The sequence below is a fragment of the Dryobates pubescens genome, chromosome 27, assembly GCF_014839835.1.
Source record: "Dryobates pubescens isolate bDryPub1 chromosome 27, bDryPub1.pri, whole genome shotgun sequence".
In the NCBI taxonomy this organism is placed as follows: Eukaryota; Metazoa; Chordata; class Aves; order Piciformes; family Picidae; genus Dryobates; species Dryobates pubescens.
This window is the reverse complement of record NC_071638.1, coordinates 2,798,250-2,821,927: the sequence shown is the minus strand read 5'-3', so window position 1 is coordinate 2,821,927 and position 23,678 is coordinate 2,798,250.

The following is a 23,678-nucleotide window of genomic DNA, read 5'->3' as shown; positions in this document are numbered from 1 at the left end:
CAGATGCAGAACAGGAAGGAGCCAGGCCCACAAAAACTTGCAGTCTAAGAAACACAAAACACCAGCAGCAAAGCAGGGGCAGCAATGGCTCTTACTTTATATTTCAAACAGTGCAGGACACGTATTACAGAATCACAGAACCATAGAATCAGTCAGGGTTGGAAGGGACCACAAGGATCATCTAGTGCCAACCCCCCTGCCATGGGCAGGGACACCCCACACTAGATCAGGCTGCCCAGAGCCTCATCCAGCCTGGGCTTAAACACCTCCAGGGATGGGGCCTCAACCACCTCCCTGGACAACCCCCAGGGCTTCACCACTCTCATGGGGAAGAACTTCCTCCTCACCTCCAGCCTGAATCTCCCCACCTCCAGCTTCATTCCATTCCCCCTAGTCCCATCACTACCTGAGATCCTGAGCAGTCCCTCCCCAGCCTTCTTGTAGCCCCCTTCAGATACTGGAAGGCCACAATGAGGTCACCTCAGAGCCTTCTCTTCTCCAGACTGAACAGCCCCAACTCCTTCAGTCTGTCCTCACAGGAGAGGTGCTCCAGCCCTCTGATCATCCTCCTGGCCCTTCTCTGGACACCTTCCAGCACCTCCAGATCCCTCTTGTATGTATCCTCTTCTAACTTATCCTCCCAAAAATCTCAAAACCAACACAAATACAATCAAGTAACTTAAAAATATCCTTGGGCCTAAAGGAAAAAAAATAGCAAGAAATCCATGTGTCCTACTGATATTCCTTACCCTGTGTGCCTGCTGCATTTTAATGGATGATAGAATTTTATTATTTTAAGGTTGATTCCAGCAATAAAGATAGCTGGAGTTTCCAGTGATAGCAGATAGCAACAAATAGCCTTCCCAGTAGTTCAGATTCATGCATGGATCCACCATGAAAGGACAGAGGGGACTGCTGAGGACATTGTAACAAACCCTTTCCATTGGAGGGCTTCATGTAGGTCAGACCAAAAAATGTCCCTAAAAACCAAACCCACTAATCAAGATTTGATAACTGAGACTCTTCTTTCTTATCTTTGAAAGCTCAGGTTGCAGGAAGCCACATCCCAGGTGCAGTGTCACTGCGCACTCTCAAATAAAAGCTGATCTTTTCTTTCTACAGGAGCTCAGGCAAGTCAGCAGCCTCCCCATCACTGATAGCTTCCAAAGTGGCAAGCAACCCCTTCTAGTTTCCCCAAGCCAGAGTCAGGCATCTCCTCCACTCTGTCCTCCATCCCTGAGAGAGCGCAGAACCCCAGGACTGCATTTGGTGCTGAGAACAAGTTGGCACACAAGATGAATAGTATGTCTGATGAAGACATACTATTCTTTGCACAGAATAAAAAGGATTTTTCAAATCTGCTTACTGTGATTAGAGGTAGTTTTGTAATCCCTCATGTGGTTTAGTTGTCAGGTGGTGTTTGGGTGATAGTTTGGACTTGATCTCTGAGGTCTTTTCCAACGTGGTTGATTCTGTGAATCTGTGTGATAGCATCTTCAGAAGCTGTAAGGTAGACAGATTCCTTGGTACTTCAGGGGGGAAAAAAGGCCAAAACCAAAAGGCAGACTCCAAACTTCTGCACATAAACCTTTCCCTTTGCACACAAATCCCTGTGCTTGTACAGATAATCAAGCATTGTACGGTGAATTTTGGTTAGAGTCTCCCTCCAGACTTGTCTACTATGCTTTTGTGTCCTTGTGATGCTTTACATTTGATCCATCTTTGCCAAAAGCAGAGTGGAGTTTTGGGGCACAGTGTGTACTCAGTACACTGTAAGCCCATTGATCAGTATCTTTTGTTGTCTGTTGCCAGTTGGGTATTGTTGCTAAAAAATATGTGTACATTAAGTCCTGCTCTTGGGAAAGCCGTTAAATCTGAGACACTAAAAAGAAATCTTCATATCTAGAGGTAGCCCTGCAGCAGCTTCTGCCCAGGAGCTTTATCAATGGAAGAGAATTGATACTTTGGCTACCTTGCATTCTCAAACTGCCAAAGAGCCAGCATCATTGCCTATGCTTCCACACAGGGCAGCTGAAACCTTTCCAGAGGTAATTGGTAGCTCACCAGTTGGAAGCTTAGGTCAAAATCCATGGCACTGCCAGCTTTCTAGGGATTGCTGCTATCCATTGCTGCAAATTGTGGTCGGTCACCTTGAGAACAAATGCTGCAAGCTGAAGAACAGACCAAAAGCCTCTCTGAGGAGCTCATCATCAAGTTTATGCAGGCAAAACCCCCTCTACTGACTTCACTCATCTTTCAAGTAATTTAAGTGACTATGAACAGAAAGGGGTCTGTAATTATTTCAAGTTGAAGTGTATCCATCCATTATGTGTTACACAGATCCTAGTGAAACAATTTGGGTTGTCCTGTTGATTTATGTTAACACTTTGTCTCTAGCGCTTTAAGGAGACCAGACTCCGTATCTCTGGTTCTCTTGTTCTATATTTAAGAGGAAATGTGTTTTGCTATGGACTCCATAGCTGGTGGGAGTGGACACACAGGGGTAGAAATGAATGTTTGGCAAGAGAAAAGAGTGTTCCCTTTTCCATACTGTAAGCTTCATTTAGCTTTGTTGGGCTTTGTTTTGCTTTGTTCTGTTTTGGTTTTGAGAGGCACAGGCATGACTGAAATGACTTGCCCCAGTATGTAAAATATTAATCTCTGCCCACATGTTGCTGTTCTAGGGATGTTTGTTTTGCAAAGTAACCTTTAAAAATAGTAAATTGAGTACCTTGAAAGGCAGCCTTATTCTGAAGCCTATTTAAGAACAGCAAACATCTTCGCTGGAACTCATAGTGCATCATTACCATGATCAAGAGTTAGAGGAGGCTTTTTGATGATGTTGCAAATGCCTTTGGCAGATGTGAGAGCAGCACAAAGATGTTGCATGAAGTGTTGTTACAAATAGATTTTTAAACGTTGGAGACTGTCAGTTGCCCTCGTGTTAAGTGAAGGAAGCTGAGTTATGCCAATTAGTGCTAATAATAACATACTCAGCTGGCATAAAGTTTTTAATGAACATTAGGATAGCAATGCCTAACAAGCATTCAGGGACAGATCCCTGCCTTGCAAAGCACTCAGCAGAACACATTTATAGCACAGTTGGTTAAGCAGACAAGGTGATGGCAAGCATCAGCTCTGCCATTATTACTTTTTCCTCTCATGGGTTTACTCTGGGGATGAAGTGGTATACAGAAATCAAAGCTAAAGAGAGAGGGAACTCGGGGAAAAATAAGTATCAATAGAATAGGAGGTAGGATTTGAGCACCAGCTAAGTAGCACAAAAAGACAAAAAACTGAGTGAGAGCTGTTGTTTGTGGACTCATGCTTTTCCCTATTTCTGTTGACTGCTAACACAGTAAACAGCCACTCTCTGACTCTTACCTCTAGTGTTTCACCACCACCACACAGCTGAAGGAGACAAATTGCACCCAAATGGTGCCACGATTGAGACCCTTTTCCCTCTCACTGGATGGACAGAGGTGGCATCTCTTGTGCCATACTTACCTTGCTTCTCTTCTAGATGGGCTGCAGAGGACAGTAGCAGAGTGACTGCTGTAATGCTGCTGAGGCCTCACCCTAATGTTGGAGTAGCAACCTCTGCAAATGAATATCTTCACACCATCTCGACTGTGATTCGTTTCAGCACGTGATGAGTGGCCTCAGTATTGCAAGGTGGAAAGCACTGTTCAAAATTAAATAGCCTTTGCTGGCAGTGGATGGCTCAGCATCTCACTGGACTGAGCTCAATTTTGCCTCATACCAGACAAAGCTGGGTGAGTGTAGAAGTCAAGCAGATCTTGGCCTCTGGGGTAATCTAATAAAACAGACCACGTACAGCTCATGCTGCAAGGGGCCAGCAAAACCAAAAGTGTCAGTCAGCCGTTGAGGCAATACATGAAGAAGCCAATCTCCAAAGCTGAATTAGGAAGCTAATGAATGCATTGCCAGGAAAGGGAATAAAGGGTTTTACCGAGAAAATCCTTTATCTTGAACTTCCAGATAAGCCCTGGAATTCAACCAGATCTTGATTTTCTAACTACAGTGCCCAGAAAACCATGTATTGGTAACAAAAAAGTGAAGAAGTACTGACAACATTGATGCTGTGGCTCATAAAACATTGGTGCAGTGGCTCACACTAGCGACATTGGTGCCGTGGCTCACACTAGCGACATTGATGCCATGACTCACACTAACGACATTGGCGCCGTGGCTCATACTAACAACACTGATGCCATGGCTCACACTGACGACATTGGTGCAGTGGCTCCCACTGACAACATTGGTGCAGTGGCTCACACCAACGACATTGGCGCCGTGGCTCATACTAACAACACTGATGCCATGGCTCACACTGACGACATTGGCGCCGTGGCTCACACTGACGACATTGGCACTGTGGTTCACACTACTGACATTGGCGCCATGGCTCATACTAACAACACTGATGCCATGGCTCACACTGACGACATTGGCGCCGTGGCTCACACTGATGACATTGGCACTGTGGCTCACACTACTGACATTGGCGCAGTGGCTCATACTAACAACACTGATGCCATGGCTCACACTGACGACATTGGTGCAGTGGCTCACACTGACGACATTGGTGCAGTGGCTCACACTGACAACATTGGTGCAGTGGCTCACACTAACGACATTGGCGCCATGGCTCATACTAACAACACTGATGCCATGGCTCACACTGACGACATTGGCGCAGTGGCTCACACTGACGACATTGGCGCCGTGGCTCACACTGACGACATTGGCGCAGTGGCTCACACTAGTGACATTGGCACTGTGGCTCACACTGACGACATTGGCGCCGTGGCTCACACTGACGACATTGGCACTGTGGCTCACACTGACGACATTGGCGCAGTGGCTCACACTGACGACATTGGCGCTGTGGCTCACACTAGTGACATTGGTGCAGTGGCTCACACTGACGACATTGGTGCAGTGGCTCACACTAGTGACATTGGTGCTGTGGCTCACACTGACGACATTGGCGCCGTGGCTCACACTACTGACATTGGCGCTGTGGCTCACACTGACGACATTGGCGCTGTGGCTCACACTGACGACATTGGCGCTGTGGCTCACACTGACGACATTGGCGCTGTGGCTCACACTACTGACACTGGCGCAGTGGCTCACACTGATGACATTGGCGCTGTGGCTCACACTAGTGACATTGGTGCGGTGGCTCACACTGACGACATTGGCGCTGTGGCTCACACTGAAGACATTGGTGCAGTGGCTCACACTGACGACATTGGTGCAGTGGCTCACACTGACGACACTGGCACTGTGGCTCACACTGACGACATTGGCGCTGTGGCTCACACTAGTGACATTGGTGCAGTGGCTCACACTGACGACACTGGCACTGTGGCTCACACTGACGACATTGGCGCTGTGGCTCACACTAGTGACATTGGTGCAGTGGCTCACGCTGATGACATTGGCGCTGTGGCTCACACTGACAACATTGGCGCTGTGGCTCACACTAGTGACATTGGTGCAGTGGCTCACACTGACGACATTGGCACTGTGGCTCACACTAGTGACATTGGTGCAGTGGCTCACGCTGATGACATTGGCGCTGTGGCTCACACTGACGACATTGGCGCTGTGGCTCACACTAGTGACATTGGTGCAGTGGCTCACACTGACGACATTGGCGCTGTGGCTCACACTGACGACATTGGCACTGTGGCTCACACTGACGACATTGGCGCTGTGGCTCACACTAGTGACATTGGTGCAGTGGCTCACACTGACAACATTGGTGCAGTGGCTCACACTGACGACACTGGCACTGTGGCTCACACTGACGACATTGGCGCTGTGGCTCACACTAGTGACATTGGTGCAGTGGCTCACGCTGATGACATTGGTGCAGTGGCTCACACTGACGACATTGGCACTGTGGCTCACACTGACGACATTGGCACTGTGGCTCACACTGACGACATTGGCGCTGTGGCTCACACTAGTGACATTGGTGCAGTGGCTCACACTGACAACATTGGTGCAGTGGCTCACACTGACGACACTGGCACTGTGGCTCACACTGACGACATTGGCGCTGTGGCTCACACTAGTGACATTGGTGCAGTGGCTCACGCTGATGACATTGGTGCAGTGGCTCACACTGACGACATTGGCACTGTGGCTCACACTGACGACACTGGCACTGTGGCTCACACTGACGACATTGGCACTGTGGCTCACACTGACGACATTGGCGCTGTGGCTCACACTGACGACATTGGCGCCGTGGCTCACACTGACGACATTGGCGCCGTGGCTCACACTAGTGACATTGGCGCAGTGGCTCACACTGACGACATTGGCGCTGTGGCTCACACTAGTGACATTGGCGCTGTGGCTCACACTGACGACATTGGCGCCGTGGCTCACACTAGTGACATTGGCGCTGTGGCTCACACTGACGACATTGGCGCTGTGGCTCACACTGACGACATTGGCGCCGTGGCTCACACTGACGACATTGGCGCCGTGGCTCACACTGACGACATTGGCGCCGTGGCTCACACTAGTGACATTGGCGCAGTGGCTCACACTGACGACATTGGCGCTGTGGCTCACACTGACGACATTGGCGCCGTGGCTCACACTAGTGACATTGGCGCAGTGGCTCACACTGACGACATTGGTGCTGTGGCTCACACTGACGACATTGGCGCCGTGGCTCACACTAGTGACATTGGTGCAGTGGCTCACACTGACGACATTGGTGCAGTGGCTCACACTGACGACATTGGCGCCGTGGCTCACACTGACGACATTGGCGCTGTGGCTCACACTGACGACATTGGCGCCGTGGCTCACACTAGTGACATTGGCGCAGTGGCTCACACTGACGACATTGGTGCTGTGGCTCACACTGACGACATTGGCGCCGTGGCTCACACTAGTGACATTGGTGCAGTGGCTCACACTGACGACATTGGTGCAGTGGCTCACACTGACGACATTGGCGCAGTGGCTCACACTGACGACATTGGCGCTGTGGCTCACACTAGTGACATTGGTGCAGTGGCTCACACTGACGACATTGGTGCAGTGGCTCACACTGACGACATTGGCGCTGTGGCTCACACTAGTGACATTGGTGCAGTGGCTCACACTGACGACATTGGCGCAGTGGCTCACACTGACGACATTGGCGCAGTGGCTCACACTGACGACATTGGCGCAGTGGCTCACACTGACGACATTGGCGCCGTGGCTCACACTGACGACATTGGTGCAGTGGCTCACGCTGATGACATTGGCGCCGTGGCTCACACTGACGACATTGGTGCAGTGGCTCACACTGACGACATTGGCACCGTGGCTCACACTGACGACATTGGCACTGTGGCTCACACTGACGACATTGGCGCCGTGGCTCACACTGACGACATTGGCGCCGTGGCTCACACTGACGACATTGGCGCTGTGGCTCACACTGACGACATTGGCGCTGTGGCTCACACTGACGACATTGGCGCCGTGGCTCACACTAGTGACATTGGTGCAGTGGCTCACGCTGATGACATTGGCGCTGTGGCTCACACTGACAACACTGGCGCCGTGGCTCACGCTGACGACATTGGTGCGGTATCTCACACTGATGACATTGGTGCTGTGGCTCACACTAATGACATTGGTGCTCTGGCTCATACTAACGACATTGATGCTGTGGCTCACATCTCAAGATCTAAAATTCACCATCTAGAATCCTCAAATTCAAGAATTCTGATGCCTCAAAAATGCAGTTTGTTTCCTGCCATCATTTATCTGCTTCAGAATCACAGCTTGTACATTAATTGAAGGCTCTTTCTGTTTCTTGGTGTGACATCAAATTATGCCAGGTCTGAGATTATTTTAATGGACATTTTGAGACAGAATTGGTTTTTTGTCTTCAGTAAATCTACATCCAGCAGGTGGATGGAAATTTATTCTACTGAGCTGTTAACAACCAACAGCATGCAGAGAGCATTGCTGTGGCTGTGAATGTTGCTCACAGTCCAGCACATGAATTTTAAAACCTCCTACACAGGTCTGTCCATGTCAGGTGTCAAAGCAGCAAACTGGAGATCCAGAATCTGCCATGCATTAAGAGCCTGCACTCATGTTTTGCTTTGTTGTGTTTTGTTTGTGGGTTGGGTTTTTGTGGTGCATGAACTGTAATCATAGCTATTTCATTGAGAAGAGCACAAAAATAATCTGCTGCTCTCAGCACTGCAGCTCATTGAGTTTCCCCTCACGGCCCTGCATTCACATACCCCAACCTGACAAAGCAGAGTTAATACTCTGTATTTTATTAAACAAAAAGCTGAAGACAACTGAGCTGCTCTCTGTGTTTGAATAACATTTCAGTGGCTATAAATCTTGTAAAACAAAGCTGGGGGAAAAAATGAACAGCCTTGAATTCAGCTGTTTACCACCGAGGCTGTAAAGAAGCTCAGCTGGTATTTCCTGAATGCAAGGTCACAGGCTCTGTGGCTTCAGAGGGAATAAATACACTTGCAGGAGTGGCAAGGAAGCATCGTTCAGTTGCAAGACAAGAACATACAGAAAACACTCCAGTAGGACAAAAATAAATCATTTCATTTAAGCTATTAATATCTACTTATTCTGTAAACACGTAGCTCAGATCTTTCTGTCTTCTTTTTCTTTGGAGTTTTTGTTTCCACTGCTGCATGTTTAACTTTCCTAAATGTAGTCCAGACTTGAAACTGCAGTGAAATCCAGAGTCCAGTGTAGGCTCAGGCCCTTCACTCTTTACTATCTCATGTAAATGAAGTCCACCAAGGTGTATGATTTCAAATAGATTCGGTCAAACCTGTGCAGAAGTCTGCCAGGCCGCTCATTTGGGTTGAAACCAAGTTTGTTTGGGTTTGGTTGGTATGAGTCAGCAACAGTTTTGCACAGTTTGTCCTGGTCTGGCATAAACTAAAATAATGAAGCACAGCCAAAATCAGAATTTTAAGTTAAGAGTGTGCACTTTGAACCAGTAGAATTTCTCTCCTGGTTTACAAGACTTTGATTAACAGATGTAAGCCAAAAAAGAGCCACGTCTGTGTTATTTGTATAGCTAACCCTTATGGAGGGGACACAGGGTAAGAAACAGCAAACAGAGAAATCCCCAAACCATCCTATAGAAAAGCTGTTTCAAGGCAGGGAAACAGTCACAAATGTGGCATCTCTGGAAGGTAAAGAAACCTGCAGGAGGAACAACAACAGGTTATTCCTTTTGCCATTCTTTTCTGTGCTGTGGCACTTTGGGATGCCAGCAGTGCTTGGCAGTGATTGCAGAAATGTGCACTTCCTTCACTTTCCACCTGTCTGCCAGAGAAGAAGCTCATGTGGAAGAAGAGGATTTATGATCACACTGAAAGACAGAATTTAGGCAAAAGAACATCATAAGGAAGAGCCTATTGTTATCCACTGCAGTTTTCTTTGCCATCAGGAGACACCCTATTTCTGACTGTTTACCTACCTCTGAACATCTTTTCTATAGGATGGGTTTTTTTTCTGCTTGCTCTTTTGTATCCCATGTCCCCTACATAAAGGTTAGCTACACAAGTAACAAGCCTTGATTTCCCCACAACCCCCCACCCCCCAATTTCAGCACTGAAAAATACAACCTGCCACATCCCCTTTGTTTCAACACAAGGCAGGGTGGCTGCTCTCGGTGCTGGCAAAGGCACTTTCAGATTCCCCAGCAATTTTGTGCCTTGGTTTCTTCCTTTCTGCCTCTCTCAGGGGTGAAACAAACCAATTATCAGAGTCATTAAGAGAATCTTTGCTACTTTCCTATCTTGAAAGATTCTTAGTTCTGTGATTTCCATCCTCAGTTCTGCAGTTGATAGGTTGTGAAGGCAGAGTATGTATTTATCGTTCTGCTTCCAACAAGCTGAGCACAGATACATTATCACAGCCATTTGAAAGGAGAGGGTTTACTCATTTTGCCTGGGGAGACAGGGAGATTACCAAGGGCAGAGAATTGCCTGGCAATGTTCTCAACAGCATTGCTACTAAAAGGGGATTCATTTTTTTCTTCTCCCTTTTTAAAGATGAAGTGAGAGAAGTACAACTAGAGATGGGAGATGAAAGCATCTTTCCTGCTTTGGTGATGAAAGGGAGATAGAGCTTAAGAAGTTTTGGGGAGAGGAAGAAACAAATCAGAAGACATAAAGATTTCTTTAAAACAAATAAATAAAGCCAACCCAATCCAAAGAAAACAACTAACAAAACCAAACAAAACCTCCAAACCCATTGCTGTGCTTCAAAGTAGAGACCAAAACCAAGCCTGCCATGTAGAAAATAACAGGAACAGGTCCATCCATGCAGGCAGCACTGATGCCCCCTCCCTTGAGCAGACTGGTGTGTGCATGCTACTGCTGGCACGTTATTGGTGTTAGGTGGAATTACTTAATGGAGTAAGGGACATTCCAAATTTCAGCCCTGGCTTGGGCTTCTTGTGTAATTCTTTGCACAAACATCAAAGAATGGGATTGTCTTCCAGTGTGCAGTGGCCATTTAAATCTTGCTGGTTACAAGAAAACCAGCACAGGATCAAAAACGTCCTATCGATCCTATCGGTATCCGTATCGATGACCTGGACAAGGGGCATTGAGTCCATCATCAGTAAGTCTGCAGATGACACCAAGCTGGGGCAGGTGTGGATCTGTTAGAGGGTAGGAGAGCTCTGCAGAGGGACCTCAACAGACTGACCCAGTGGGGGCAAGGGCAGCGAGACTGACTCTGCTCCTCTCCTCCATCTACGAATTCTACTTCACTGTCTCCCAAAGGACAGAACTCACACTGAGGAAAAGAAGTAACAAATAAATCCTCCAAGTGATGAATTGTCAGCAAGTTCTTTGTGATTGTTACTTGATGTATACTGCAATAATGACAGAGAATAATCCACCCTTCCTAGCCATTGTCAGAGTCACTAAACCATTCAGATGGTGTCTTCTACTGATTCCAAAGAGCCTGTGCCCAAGTGATGGCTTTACAGAAGGATAATCCACACACATGGTACTTGGGTGCCAGATATTTAAAGGGCAGGAGAAAGGGCTGTGTGGGACATATCAGGAAATAATCTAAAAGGGAACCAAACTTCCATAATATCTCTGCCTTTCTCTCAACTTTGTCTCCAACATCCTCCCTTCTGGACAGCGTTGTTTTATCGTTATAGAGCGCTTCTTATTTTGTGGAGATGAGTGCCTAGTGACAAGCACCAGTCAGCTCAGGGCACAAGGCACCAGGCATCATTGTTTAATGGTTAGAAATACTGTGGCATTGCTCTGTAGCTGGAGACACGGAGCCACATAGCAGCAGTGGGCATCTGAAAACAGCATCTCTGCAGCTGGAGGCCAAGAACAAGAGTGAAGGTCTCCAGAGAGCTTTGTATACATACACGCTTGCTGTGACTTGCTCAAGTGTGGTTTCAGGCATAACACTCAAACAGGTAACACAGTAGCTGTTGAACACCATGTGCTCTCCATTCTGAAGCATCTTGGCTTCTGGTGAAACTATGTTAGATCTGAAGGGGATAAAAAACCCCAAAAAACAATAGAAACACTGAACCCCAAGAAGTTAAAGAGAGAGCAAAGGCAATGGCAGTTCATTAGCAAGATTGAAGGAGGGAAAAAGAGTCCTTGTGAGAGCAGAATGAGAGAGGAGAGGTGCTGAGCAGAAATATAGCACATGCAGTAGCCCACCATCGGTGAATGGTGCCACATCCAGCTGGCAGCCAGGCACTAGTGGTGTCCCCCAGGGATCAGTATTGGGCCCCATGCTCTTTAACATCTTTATTGATGATCTGGACAAGGGAATTGAGTCCATCATCAGTAAATTTGCAGATGACACCAAGCTGGGGGCAGTTGTGGATCTGTTAGAGGGTAGGAGAGCTCTGCAGAGGGACTTTGACAGGCTGGACAGATGGGCAGAATCCAAAGGCATGAGATTGAACACATCCAAGTGTGTACATTGGCCACAACAACCCCATGCAGTGCTACAGGCTGGGGTCAGAGTGCCTGGAGAGCTCTCAAACAGAGAGGGACGTGGGGGTACAGGCTGAACATGAGACAGCAGTGTGCCCAGGCAGCCAAGAGGGCAAATGGCATCCTGGCCTGCACCAGGAACAGTGTGGCCAGCAGGAGCAGGGAGGTCATTCTGCCCCTGTACACTGCACTGGCTATGCCACACCTTGAGTCCTGTGTCCAGTTCTGGGCCCCTCAGTTTAGGAAAGATGTTGAGTTGCTGGAAGGTGTCCAGAGAAAGGCAGCAAAGCTGGGGAGGGGTTTGGAGCACAGTCCTATGAGGAGAGGCTGAGGGAGCTGGGGTTGCTTAGCCTGGAGAAGAGGAGGCTCAGGGGTGACCTTATTGCTCTCTACAACTGCCTGAATGGAGGTTGTAGCCAGGTGGGGGTTGGTCTCTTCTCCCAGGCAGCCACCAAGAGAACACAGTCTTAAGCTGCACCAGGGGAGGTTTAGGCTGGAGGTGAGGAAGAAGTTCTTCACAGAAAGAGTTATGGACCACTGGAATGTGCTGCCCAGGGAGGTGGTGGAGTCACCATCACTGGAGGTGTTTAGGAAGAGACTGGATGGGGTGCTTGGTTGCATGGTTTAGTTGATTAGATGGTGTTGGGTGATAGGTTGGACTCGCTCTCTGAGGTCTTTTCCAACCTGGTTAATTCTCTTCTGTTCTATTCACACACAAGCATACTCAGCCCTAAACCTCCTCAAATTAGACTGCAAACACGAGGCTAAAATGAAGAAATTACAGAAATTACAATTTCCTTACAGATTTCCTTCCACAGGAGGAAATAAAATCAAATGGTCTCGAAGGTTAGCTGCTGCATAAAACGCTCTTGTCCCAGAGGTGACTGCAGTTTGGGTTTTCATGTGGCGCTTTAGGAAACATCTGCTCTCAGCAGTTGTGCCTCGTGCCAGCTTGCTGATTTCTTGCAGATACTTTTGCAATAAAGTGGGTCAGATGGAAAGATTGGAAGTAGAGATATGTGGCTTTATGGAGGAGTGCAAAATAAAAATCAGGGTTCTTAGGGAGATTCTGCTGTTGCTCAAGGCCACCACATATAGGTGTCTGCGAAGAGTCTCAAAGCAGAAGCAGCATTTTGGTGTTTACACCTACTTATTACCCACTCAAGGCAGAATGCAGCATTTTGACACCATGGCAGTACTTGCCTCCGTTGTCCCTAAACTTCTTAAGCTGCCAAATCGCTTCCAGCATAATGATCTCAAGGACTGGGAATATAAAACATAACTCCCTCTTATTGCTAGCAACCTAGTGCTCCCTTATCCCAGCTAGTAGATGAGACTGCTGCTGAAGAGATGTCTGACCTGTGCAGGTGGTTACATGAAGGTAGTGCATACTTTGTTGTTCTTTTTGACATGGGGCATAGGATATAGTACACATGGATGAGCAGAAAGAAAACATGATGGGAAAGCAAATGGAAGTTCTTTCTGGCTATCCCCTGCCCTGTCAATCCACACCTGTGAGTACAAATCTGATAACAATTTCACATGAAACCAGGTAGCTTTGGTACAAACAGTAGCAGCAAGCCTTTTGGACACTTAGCAACAAGCATTAGCATCAAACAAAATGCACTCTGCTGCATGTTGAAAAGGGACCCATGACAGCACTGTACAGTTCAGCTCCTTTTCCTTTCAGCACCATCTGCTTTGTCACCAGCGCAACCCGGCATGGCTCTGACTGGGGGATTCTAAACATGGAATATTGGCTGGTTCATCTACAAGGGCACACAGAAAGCAGGCTGAAGCCTTTGCATCTTCCATCCTCTAGCTGTGAAGGGATGCAATGAATTACTGAAGACACTCCATTCACAGAATCACAGAAACATTCAGGTTAGAAAAGACCCTTGGGATCATCAAGTCCAACTGATAACCCTCCTCTACAGAGTTCACCCCTAAACCATATCCCCAAGCACCACATCTAAAAGACCTTTAAAAGCATCCAAGGTTGGTGACTCAACCACCTCCCTGGGCAGCAACCTGGATGCTATCGAGGAAGAATAATTTCTAGGAAGGTTTTTCTCAGAGAGTATTTCTAGGCAGGACCAGAGGAAGATGCTTTGGGGAACTGTGATTGGAGAAACTCTTTCCAGATTCCATCTCTGTCAGCAGTTTGTGTTCCTGCCTGGAACAAAATGTGGACAGATGTATATGCTCCTCCTAATCAACAGCTGGGTTTGCTTTTACAAAGCCTTTCATGGCACTACCAAGCACCTGCCAGATATGACACACACTGAGACCACAGTGCCCCTCAGTTTAAGAAGGACATTGAGACACTTGACGTGCCCAGAGAAGGGCAACAAGGCTGGGGAGAGGCCTTGAGCACAGCCCTGTGAGGAGAGGCTGAGGGAGCTGGGGTTGTTTAGCCTGGAGAAGAGGAGGCTCAGGGGTGACCTCATTGCTCTCTACAACTACCTGAGAGCTGGTTGAAGCCAGGTGGGGGTTGGTCTCTTCTCCCAGGCAACCAGCACCAGAACAAGAGGACACAGTGTCAAGCTGTGCCAGGGAAGTTTAGGCTGGAGGTGAGGAGAAAGTTCTTCACTGAGAGAGTCGTTTGCCATTGGAATGTGCTGCCCAGGGAGGTGGTGGAGTCACCATCCCTGGAGGTGTTCAAGAGGAGATTGGATGTGGCACTTGGTGCCACGGTTGAGTCATGAGGTCTATGGTGACAGGTTGGACTCGATGATCCTCAAGGTCTCTTCCAACCTTTACTGTGATACTGTGACACAGTAAAAAACATTGTGTCTCCTTCTCTGATTTGAGGAGCAGATAATGAATTTGAAGAGTTTCGACCCAGTACTGCTGAGAACTGGAATGATTTGCAAGTCAGACTTCAAGAGGGGGAACTGGAGCCAAGCTCTTACTTAAAGCACACCACATTGCAGAAGGCTCTGGTAACAAAGTGAGAAATCACGTTTCACATCTTCTTTTTGCTTCATATTCAACCATCAGACACTGACCTGGTCCTGTTTCAAAATGGTCTTCACATTTGTGAAGAGAAAATAGAACATTCTCCTGGCTGTGCTGACACATGCCTTCTCTCTGTCAATACCCAGTGGAAGTAGAAACCAGACCAAACCCCTGTAGATTAGAAACCTTAGGAAAATCTCACCTGAGAGTTACTTGCTCTGCTTGAGATGAAAAACCCCACCCCATCCCCCCACCCCCTCCCCAATACTGACACTCTGCTCTTTTCTGGTCTCTGAAAAATCTCTGCTAAAAGTCTGATCTTGTGTGGAGAGCTTTGAGTTCACAGCATACTCCTACTCTGAGGCTTTTAGGGTGCCTTACTTCCACTTGATATTCTGCTCTGTTTGCATGTCTGAGGTCTGGCTGCACAAAGTCTATCCAAGGGAGTGCAGTTTGATGCTCCTGATTTGCTTTCCTTGGAAGGTCATGGATTAAACTCCACTGTCCTTGTTTGTTACAACCTCTCTTCTCTAGCTCACAAGGTTAAAGAAACTCCATCACATCACTCATGCTGTTAATTAGTTTGGCATGCAGCAAGTGCTTGCCAATTCCCCTGGAGGTACAAAGCCAAGCAGCTCTTGTGGGACTACAAAATTCCACACAGCCTCATGCCAGACCTTTGTATGACCAGGTCACTTAACCACAAACAATAGTCTGTGCCAAACATTGATCATGCTTCTGCCAAGTTTAGCAGCATATAGAACACAGAGCTTATGATCCCTTCAGATACTGGAAGGCCACAATGAGGTCACCTCGGAGCCTTCTCTTCTCCAGACTGAACAGCCCCAACTCCTTCAGTCTGTCCTCATAGGAGAGGTGCTCCAGCCCTCTGCTCATCCTCGTGGCCCTTCTCTGGACACCTTCCAGCACCTCCAGATCACTCTTGTAATAGGGGCTCCAGAACTGGAGGCAGTACTCCAGGTGGGGTCTCACCAGAGCTTTCTGAATGGTGGTTGCAGCCAGGAAGGGGTTGGTCTCCTCTCCCAGGCAACCAGCACCAGAACAAGAGGACACAGTCTCAAGCTGTGCCAGGGGAAGGTTTAGGCTCGAGGTGAGGAGAAAGTTCTTCACTGAGGGAGTCGTTCGTCATTGGAATGGGCTGCCCAGGGAGGTGGTGGAGTCACCGTCCCTGGAGGTGTTCAAGAAGGGATTGGATGTGGCACTTGGTGCCATGGTCTAGAAATGAGGTCTGTGATGACAGGTTGGACTCCATGATCTTTGAGGTCTCTTCCAACCTTAGTGATACTGTGAAAGAGAGAGTCATTCATCATTGGGATGTGCTGCCCAGGGAGGTGCTCAAGAGGGGCTTGAGTGTGGCACTTGGAGCTGTGGTTTAGTTGTCAGGAGGTGTTAGGTTGGACTTGATGATCTCTGAAGTCCTTTCCGGCCTGGTTGGTGCTGTGATTCTGTGGTAGAGTCACCATCCCTGGAGGTGTTCAAAGGGGATTGGACGTGGCACTCGGTGCCATGGTTTAGTAGCCATGAGGTGTTGGGTGACAGGTTGGACTTGATGATCTTTGAGGTCTTTTCCAATGTTACTGATTCTATGATTCTATCCACTCACTACTGTCCAGCTGGTTACTTCTAAGCCAAATATGACCAGTAGACTGAGTTAGTCAGCTCAGCATTTTGCATCTCATGGCTGTGGCAGCTTTCATCTGGCCCTGCAAACCTCACAGCTGGATATGCTGCACTGATAACTGAGAAAGTAAACCTAATAAATCCTGTTGTTATTATTTCAGGAAGTTTTTAGACTAGTTGTCTGGTTGCCCTGCCCCCTTCCATCTCATTCTTCTCATGCCTGTGCTTTTTTAGCAGGGGACGCATTCACATCTCAGTTGCTTAAGCCTATTTAGAACAGCAAGCTCTGAACCAAGTATAAAAGCACGTGTTCCTTTAGAGCATTGACATGAGCCAGCATGTGCCCAGGAGGCCAGGAAGGCCAACAGCACCCTGGGCTGTATCAGGAACAGCGTGATCAGCAGCACGAGGGAAGTGGTTGTCCCCCTGTATACTCAGCCCTGGTGAAGCTGCACCTTGAATACTGGGGTGAGTACAAGGACATTGAGATGGTGAGTGTGTCCAGAGGAGGGCAGCAAGGCTGGTGAAGGGTCTGGAGAACAGGTCTTCTGAACAGCAGCTAGGGGAACAGCTGAGGTGAGAACTCACTCTCTACAACTACCTGAAAGGAGGATGTAGTGAAGCACGGGTCAGCCTCTTACCCCAAGCAAAAGGGATAGGACAAGAGAAAATGGCCTCAAATTCTGCCAGAAGAGGTTTAGATTGGGCAAAAATTCTGTACAGAAAGAGTGGTCAGGTGTGGGAGACTGTGATGTATCTGTGAACCCTTGGAAGAGCTCTGGTGAGAAAACGTCTCTGTGCTCCCATGAGAATCTGGAAACTCCCTGGACAGAATGAGTGGGAAGGAGAAACTGCAAGATAAGATGTGAGGCCACCTGGACTAGCTTAGCAAGTAACTATGCAATGCTATCCTGACCCATGAGAGTCTTGAGAAAAGCTCATTAACCAATTGCAGGCAGCCACACTAACGATACACACAATATATGGGTTGTGTGCTGGAATAAATCAGTCGCTTCTTTGGCCTTCTAGATGCTCTGCTTGTGTTTGATTCTTGTCACACAGACCATCACCTTATCCATGCCCCGACCCCTATACAGCAACAGTCAAGCATTGGAACAGGCTGCCCAGGGAAGTAGTGGAGTCACCATCCTTGGAGGTAGTCAAAGAACATGTAGCTATGGCACTTCAGGACATGGTTTAGTGGGCATGGTTGAGTTGGGTTGGTAGTTTGACTTGGTCTTCCCCACATGAAATGATGATTCTATGACTATGGTCCCCAAAAGGGTAACAGAAGCGACCAGGATTGCCTTTGCTGGATACCTTGGAGGGTTCAGAGGTCAGGAGAGAGGTAGGGAGGAGAGCAGAACATGGCAATGCCTTTAACTGCCATACAGTGACAACTCTAGGTGGGGGAGGGAATTCCAACAGAAAGTTTCCTAGCACATGTGTCCAAGCATGGAAAAATGCAACCAAAACCTAAAGAACAAATTCCTGCAAAACAGGAAGAGTGTAAGTCACTGGGCAACAAGAAATAGCTACTGCCTTGGAAAGGATCTCAGAACCTTCTCACACAGTTATTATTGGTCACACGGGAGGCTGCCTCACGCCTGTCTCTATGACTTTGTTAGTAACAGACAATCCTGCCTCAGTGCAACTGTGTGGGCACAGTGAAATTCCCCTGCTGGTGAATTCCTCCTGGCTGGCTTGCTTACAGTGCTGTGCTTGAGGCAAGGCAGACACAGGAATGAGAAAATGGCTGTGGAGGATTAGGATGTTTCCATGAGGAGGGATCAAATTATGCCCTGTATAAAAGCCAGCCTTGTTCTGATAACTGTCTTCAGAGCATTTCTGTCCAAGAACTGGGTGCAATGCCCAGATCACAGTCTGAAGGCACACCAAACAAACCAGGAATATGCTTGTCACAAAGAAAGAGACAGAAGTTCAATTAAAACAAAGGTCTTTTCTGACCAAAATGATTCTAAGACTCTAGAGAACTAGGCACAAAGATAATCATTCCCCTTCTTGTGTACTCTGGCAGTGGGCATCCCTTAGTTGTCTTGGCCCCACTGCACGCTCTGAAATGAAGTAAAGCTCCTCTTATATTTTCAGTGCTCCCTTTTCTCCCACTCCCACAGCTGCACTGATTCTGTGCATGCAGCCTTCTATCTTCCTCACCTCCCAGAAGAGCCACCAAGGTGGCTGCTCAGTGCTAAGGCTTTCCTCACCATTAAGGTTTTGCTCAGCATAACAGTCTTTGATGGTGATCTCATTCTCAAAAAGGTTCATAGAGTTAACATCACAGATTTCAGATACAAGCAAACAAGGTAATACTCATGAGAGGAGCAGTGTCACCCCGTGTCACCCAGCAGTTTCTTCCTCTCACCAGGGTCTTTCAAAAGAGCAATTAGTTCACTTTGAGGTGAGAGAGATCACTTAAGGGCTGTTACTCTGAAATGCCACTCACCAGCTCTTGCCCAGATCATCACCAGGCTGTGTGGCTGAGTATGTCACAGGAACCAGGGCCTGAGGAAATCAAAGGATGCTAAGTTAAGGCTGTTTCTCAGTCCCCACCAGCCCACAAATAAAGACACAAGTTTGATCAGAAACTGATGTTCTGGTAGCAAGCTCAGGATGTCGCTGCTGGTCGCTCAGAGGAACTTAGGCCTGTTATAAACAGAGCTGGCTCCTGGCTCCTCTGCTTTCTGATGCTGCATTGCTTTCAGATGCATTTATTTGGAGCAATGGTGCAATCCAGTGGCCAGTCTGGATAGTAACAGCAGAATATTGTAAAAGCTCTAATCCACTGCAAAACTTAAAGGGAGATGCAATACCACTGAGCCTCTAGAGAAGCTGCCATGAGAGACCTTCAGAGATTGTGGCAGGTACAGCTGCCCTGACAAACACGAAAGACAAAGGGCTGAAGGTTGCTAGGAGCTGACAAAGATCAGCTTGATGCCTCAGACATTAGCTGGTGCCTCTGGGCCCAGAGGTTCCCACCCTGCTTTCCTGTTACTTGGAGAACTCAGCCCTCCAACTAATTAGAATCTGACCACAGTGCACCCTTGACTTGGGGAATAAACAGAGTCTTGCTATGGAGACATTTGGAGTTGGTCTCCACGCAGCAAGTGGCCTGGCAAAACCTCTTCTGGCACAACTTGAGGCCATTTCCTCTCATTCTAGCACTTGTTACTGACATTCACCTCACCACAACCTCCTTTCAGGTGGTTGTAGAGAGCAAAAAGGTCCCCCCCCAGCTTCCTTTTCTCCAGACTAAGCAATCCCTCAGCAGCAGCTCACAAAACATGGTCACCACACCCTGCACCAGCTTCACTGCCCTTCCCTGGGCATGTTCCACGTAGAAAGGGGCCCAAGAATGAACACAGGATTTGAGATATGGAGTCATCAGTGCAGCATGTACAGACCTGAACTGGTGATAGAGCTGCATGGAAAGAACATGATAGCAGTAAAGCTAATTACACAAGAACTGCATTGGTAATTTACATTCAATCATCCTCCAATACACTACAGCCTCTTCTCTTGTGTTTCAGGAAAACTTCTAGCAGCAGAGGTTGTGGAGTCTCCTTCTCTGAAGACATTCAAGACCCACCTGGACATGCTCCTGTGTGACCTACCCTCAGTGATCCTGCCCTGGCAGAGGGGGTTGGACAGCATGATCTTTTGAGGTCCCTTCCAACCCCTACTGTTTGGGGATTCTGTGTGTTGTGATTTAAGCTTTTCCCAGAGCCCAAAACAACAGATTTAGGTTGCTTCCCCTCTCCCTTTGTCCCAGTAGGGAAAAGCAAATTAAGCAGGAGGAGAGGAGAGAGGTAAAACTATGAAAGAACAGTCTGGCACTGATCACTGGAGGTGTTTAAGAAGAGCCTGGATGAGGCTTTTGGTGCCATGGTTTAGTTGATTGGGTGGTGTTGGGGGATAGGGTGGACTCGATGATCTCGAAGGTCTTTTCCAACCTGGTTAATTCTATTGTATAAGTAAAAAGGTAAGTTTCACAAAATATAAAAGGCATTTGAGTAAAAGGAAGGTCACAAAGGCATAAGACAAAGGGATAAGTAAAACACATACAAACCAGATGAAGCTGGCAAAGGATTCTCTGAATGTAAGATGGAGTCTCTTGACCACACAGTTAAGAGCAACAGGATGCCAGGGATGTGAGGGCAGGAGAACAGAGCAAGGCAGGACATGGCTCCTCCTTACATAAGGTCATGAACAGGATGTGGGAGTGGAATAGACTTTAACCTGGGAGGGGCCAGGTGTCTCTGCCCACCTGGGTCAGATTTCTTTGTCCATCTGAGGATAATTTTTTCCCAGCCTACCCCTGCTGGGCTGAGCTTAACCTAGCACAGCTGTGAACAGGCAATCCCCTCAACGATTTAAAATGTAAGACAGACAGATAAGAATATTATCTGAAGAGGTACAGAGCCTTAAATGTATAATGACTTCATTTTATGCAAACCTCTGCGGAGGACATGGAATTAAGACATCCCAGTGTCTGAGTTCCAGCCCAGCATGCTGATCCCAAGACTGCTCTTCATTGTAAAGACAATGAATTCCCTTCGAACCCTGATCTCCAACCCGGCAGTTCAGTGAGTTAGGATTTACAAAGGGGATGCATTTTGAACTCCAGCTGAAACTCTGCCTAAGATTATTTTCTTCTGCAAGGGAAAAACCCAATCATCCTAAAGTAGTAAGGAATAAGTATATTCTGGGAAAGCTAGCAATCTTAAGGTGAAAGTGCTGGTGCAGGTCCTCAGAAATGGAAACAAGCTTAGCCTTTGATCCCTCATTTTAGAAAGGCAACGAACTAACAATAAACTTCTGGCAGGTTTGTTAGCCCAGCAGTTCCTGGGCTCTCCACACACCCATTTTCCCCTTCCCTTTCTTCTCTGGCTTTGGCAGAGCATCCTGGCAGTTCCTCTCTAAGGTAGGCAATCCTGCTATGAGCAGGCAAGCAGCCAACTTGCTAATCCAATTATGTAGCACAAGACCCAAGGGGTGCACCATTTGTGAAAGAACAGGCCATTTTCATTATTTAATTACTAGTCAAGTTACCTGCCTGAAGAATATTAAAATGCCAGCTTAATTACGACATTGAGATGCTAGGTCAAAGCTATCTCCTTTATGCTGATCATCCCAAAAAGAGTTCCGAGGGTAATGCAGAGGAGTTAGCAGCAGCTTTAAGACAGGTAGGGGATGCTGGGAGGTGATGCATTGGCCTAATTCTGAGTCTAAAGGAACCAGTAAGTTTAACCATAACTTTTGATAAAGCAACTAGGTCAACACACAGCATCTGGGAAGAGTTCATGTCTCACTTGTTTGCACTGTCCTGGGGCCACACTTGACCAAGTGTAGTGCTAAACCAATTCCCTCCGCACCATGTCTCTGCATCTTTTAAACAGCTCCAGGGATGGAGATTCAGCCATCTCCCTGGGGAGCCTGTTCCAGTGTTTAAGAACCCTTTCAGTGAAGAAGTTTCTTCTAATTTCCAACCTAACCCTCCCCTGGTGCAACTTGAGGCCATTTTCTCTCATCCTATCGCTTGTCACTAGAGAGAGGAGACCAACACCCACCTCACTACAATCAGGGAGCTGTAGAGTGTGAGAAGGTCTTCCCTCTGCCTCCTTCTCTTCAGACCAAACAACCCTTTCTGTGACTTCTCTCAGTAGCTCAGGGAGTTCACTCATTTGGTATAGTCTCCAGCCCTCAGAGATCCCTAATTTGTCAGTGATATCAGAAAACAGGCAGGAGCCTGAGGCCCTACAGGTCACACATGGGAACCAGGAAAGACCTCTGAAGTGTGGTACTTTGAGAGACGTTCTGGAGTGACAGTCCCATCTCTGCAGGCCAGAGCTCAAAATAACACCAAAGGCTTTCTGACATCTCTAGTTCCAAGATGTCCTTACAGCATATTGTCCTAATAAAGGGGAAATCCATACATCCCTAAGTAGGACCTTAGAGAGACATCAGATATTTGCATGTCTCTGTGGTGGCCTTAGAGAAGCAAGGTGGCCAACAGCTCTTCTGTCACCACACCTTAGAGGTTCAGATGGAATCAGCAAGCAAGTTAGTTTTTGTCCAAAGCACTATGGAAACCAGCCTGGCAGGAGCTAACTGAATAATGGAAAGTAATTTTCCCCATTTCTAGCAAAAGCCCTCTGTTTGGGCAGCATTATTTGCAGCCAATTATTCTGCCATTCCCAGTTGTGCTCCAGGGAGCTGTATTACCTCTCCACAGAGCTCAGCAGCTGTTCATTAGCTTAGTATCTCAGTTCCTTTTGCTTGCATAACATTCCTCCAGATGACTGCCAGATGACAGGACCTTTTAAGTGCTATCTATTGCTCTGTATTATCCCTTCTCAGTTTTGGAACCTGTCCCAGCCAGGGAAAGAGCAGAGAGCTTTTGATTTTTGGATTAAGACACAAAAAGCCACAGTTTATCATGACAAAAGAAGGATGGAGAGGTCTAGCTGGCATGCTGAAAATAGTTTGCCCTTAGGGACAAAGTTTGAGTACCACTGGTGCACTGGGCCAGTGCCATGTAGCAGCATTTGGAAGCTGAGTGCCATCACTTCACAGATACATCTTTGCAAGCACCTTCACCCTTCTCTTTGATACACATTTTCCCTTTGCAATGACTTCATCATTTGTGCCTAAGAAGACCACATCCCTGACCAGCCTGCATTAGGTTTACTCATAGAAGGATCATGAATTAGGGCAGTCTCACACCTGTGCAGAGTTTGAAGTCACTGAAGGCTGGGCTTTGATTGCCTGCACACACCTGACCCAACATCACCCATATGAGCTATACCCCAGGGCTAGGCTTGACTCCGTGCCCCTCTGCACCTTGCACATTCACAGGCATCCTCTTGTAACCACAAACCAGATGTGCAGAAAGGCTCAAAGCACAGAGCCAGAGCACATAATTCTACAGAGTATATGGTAATATGGTATCCCCACTTCTTGGAGAATGAGAGGATGAGAAACTTCATCTCTGAGGACAGTGGAGATGGTGGAATCATAGGC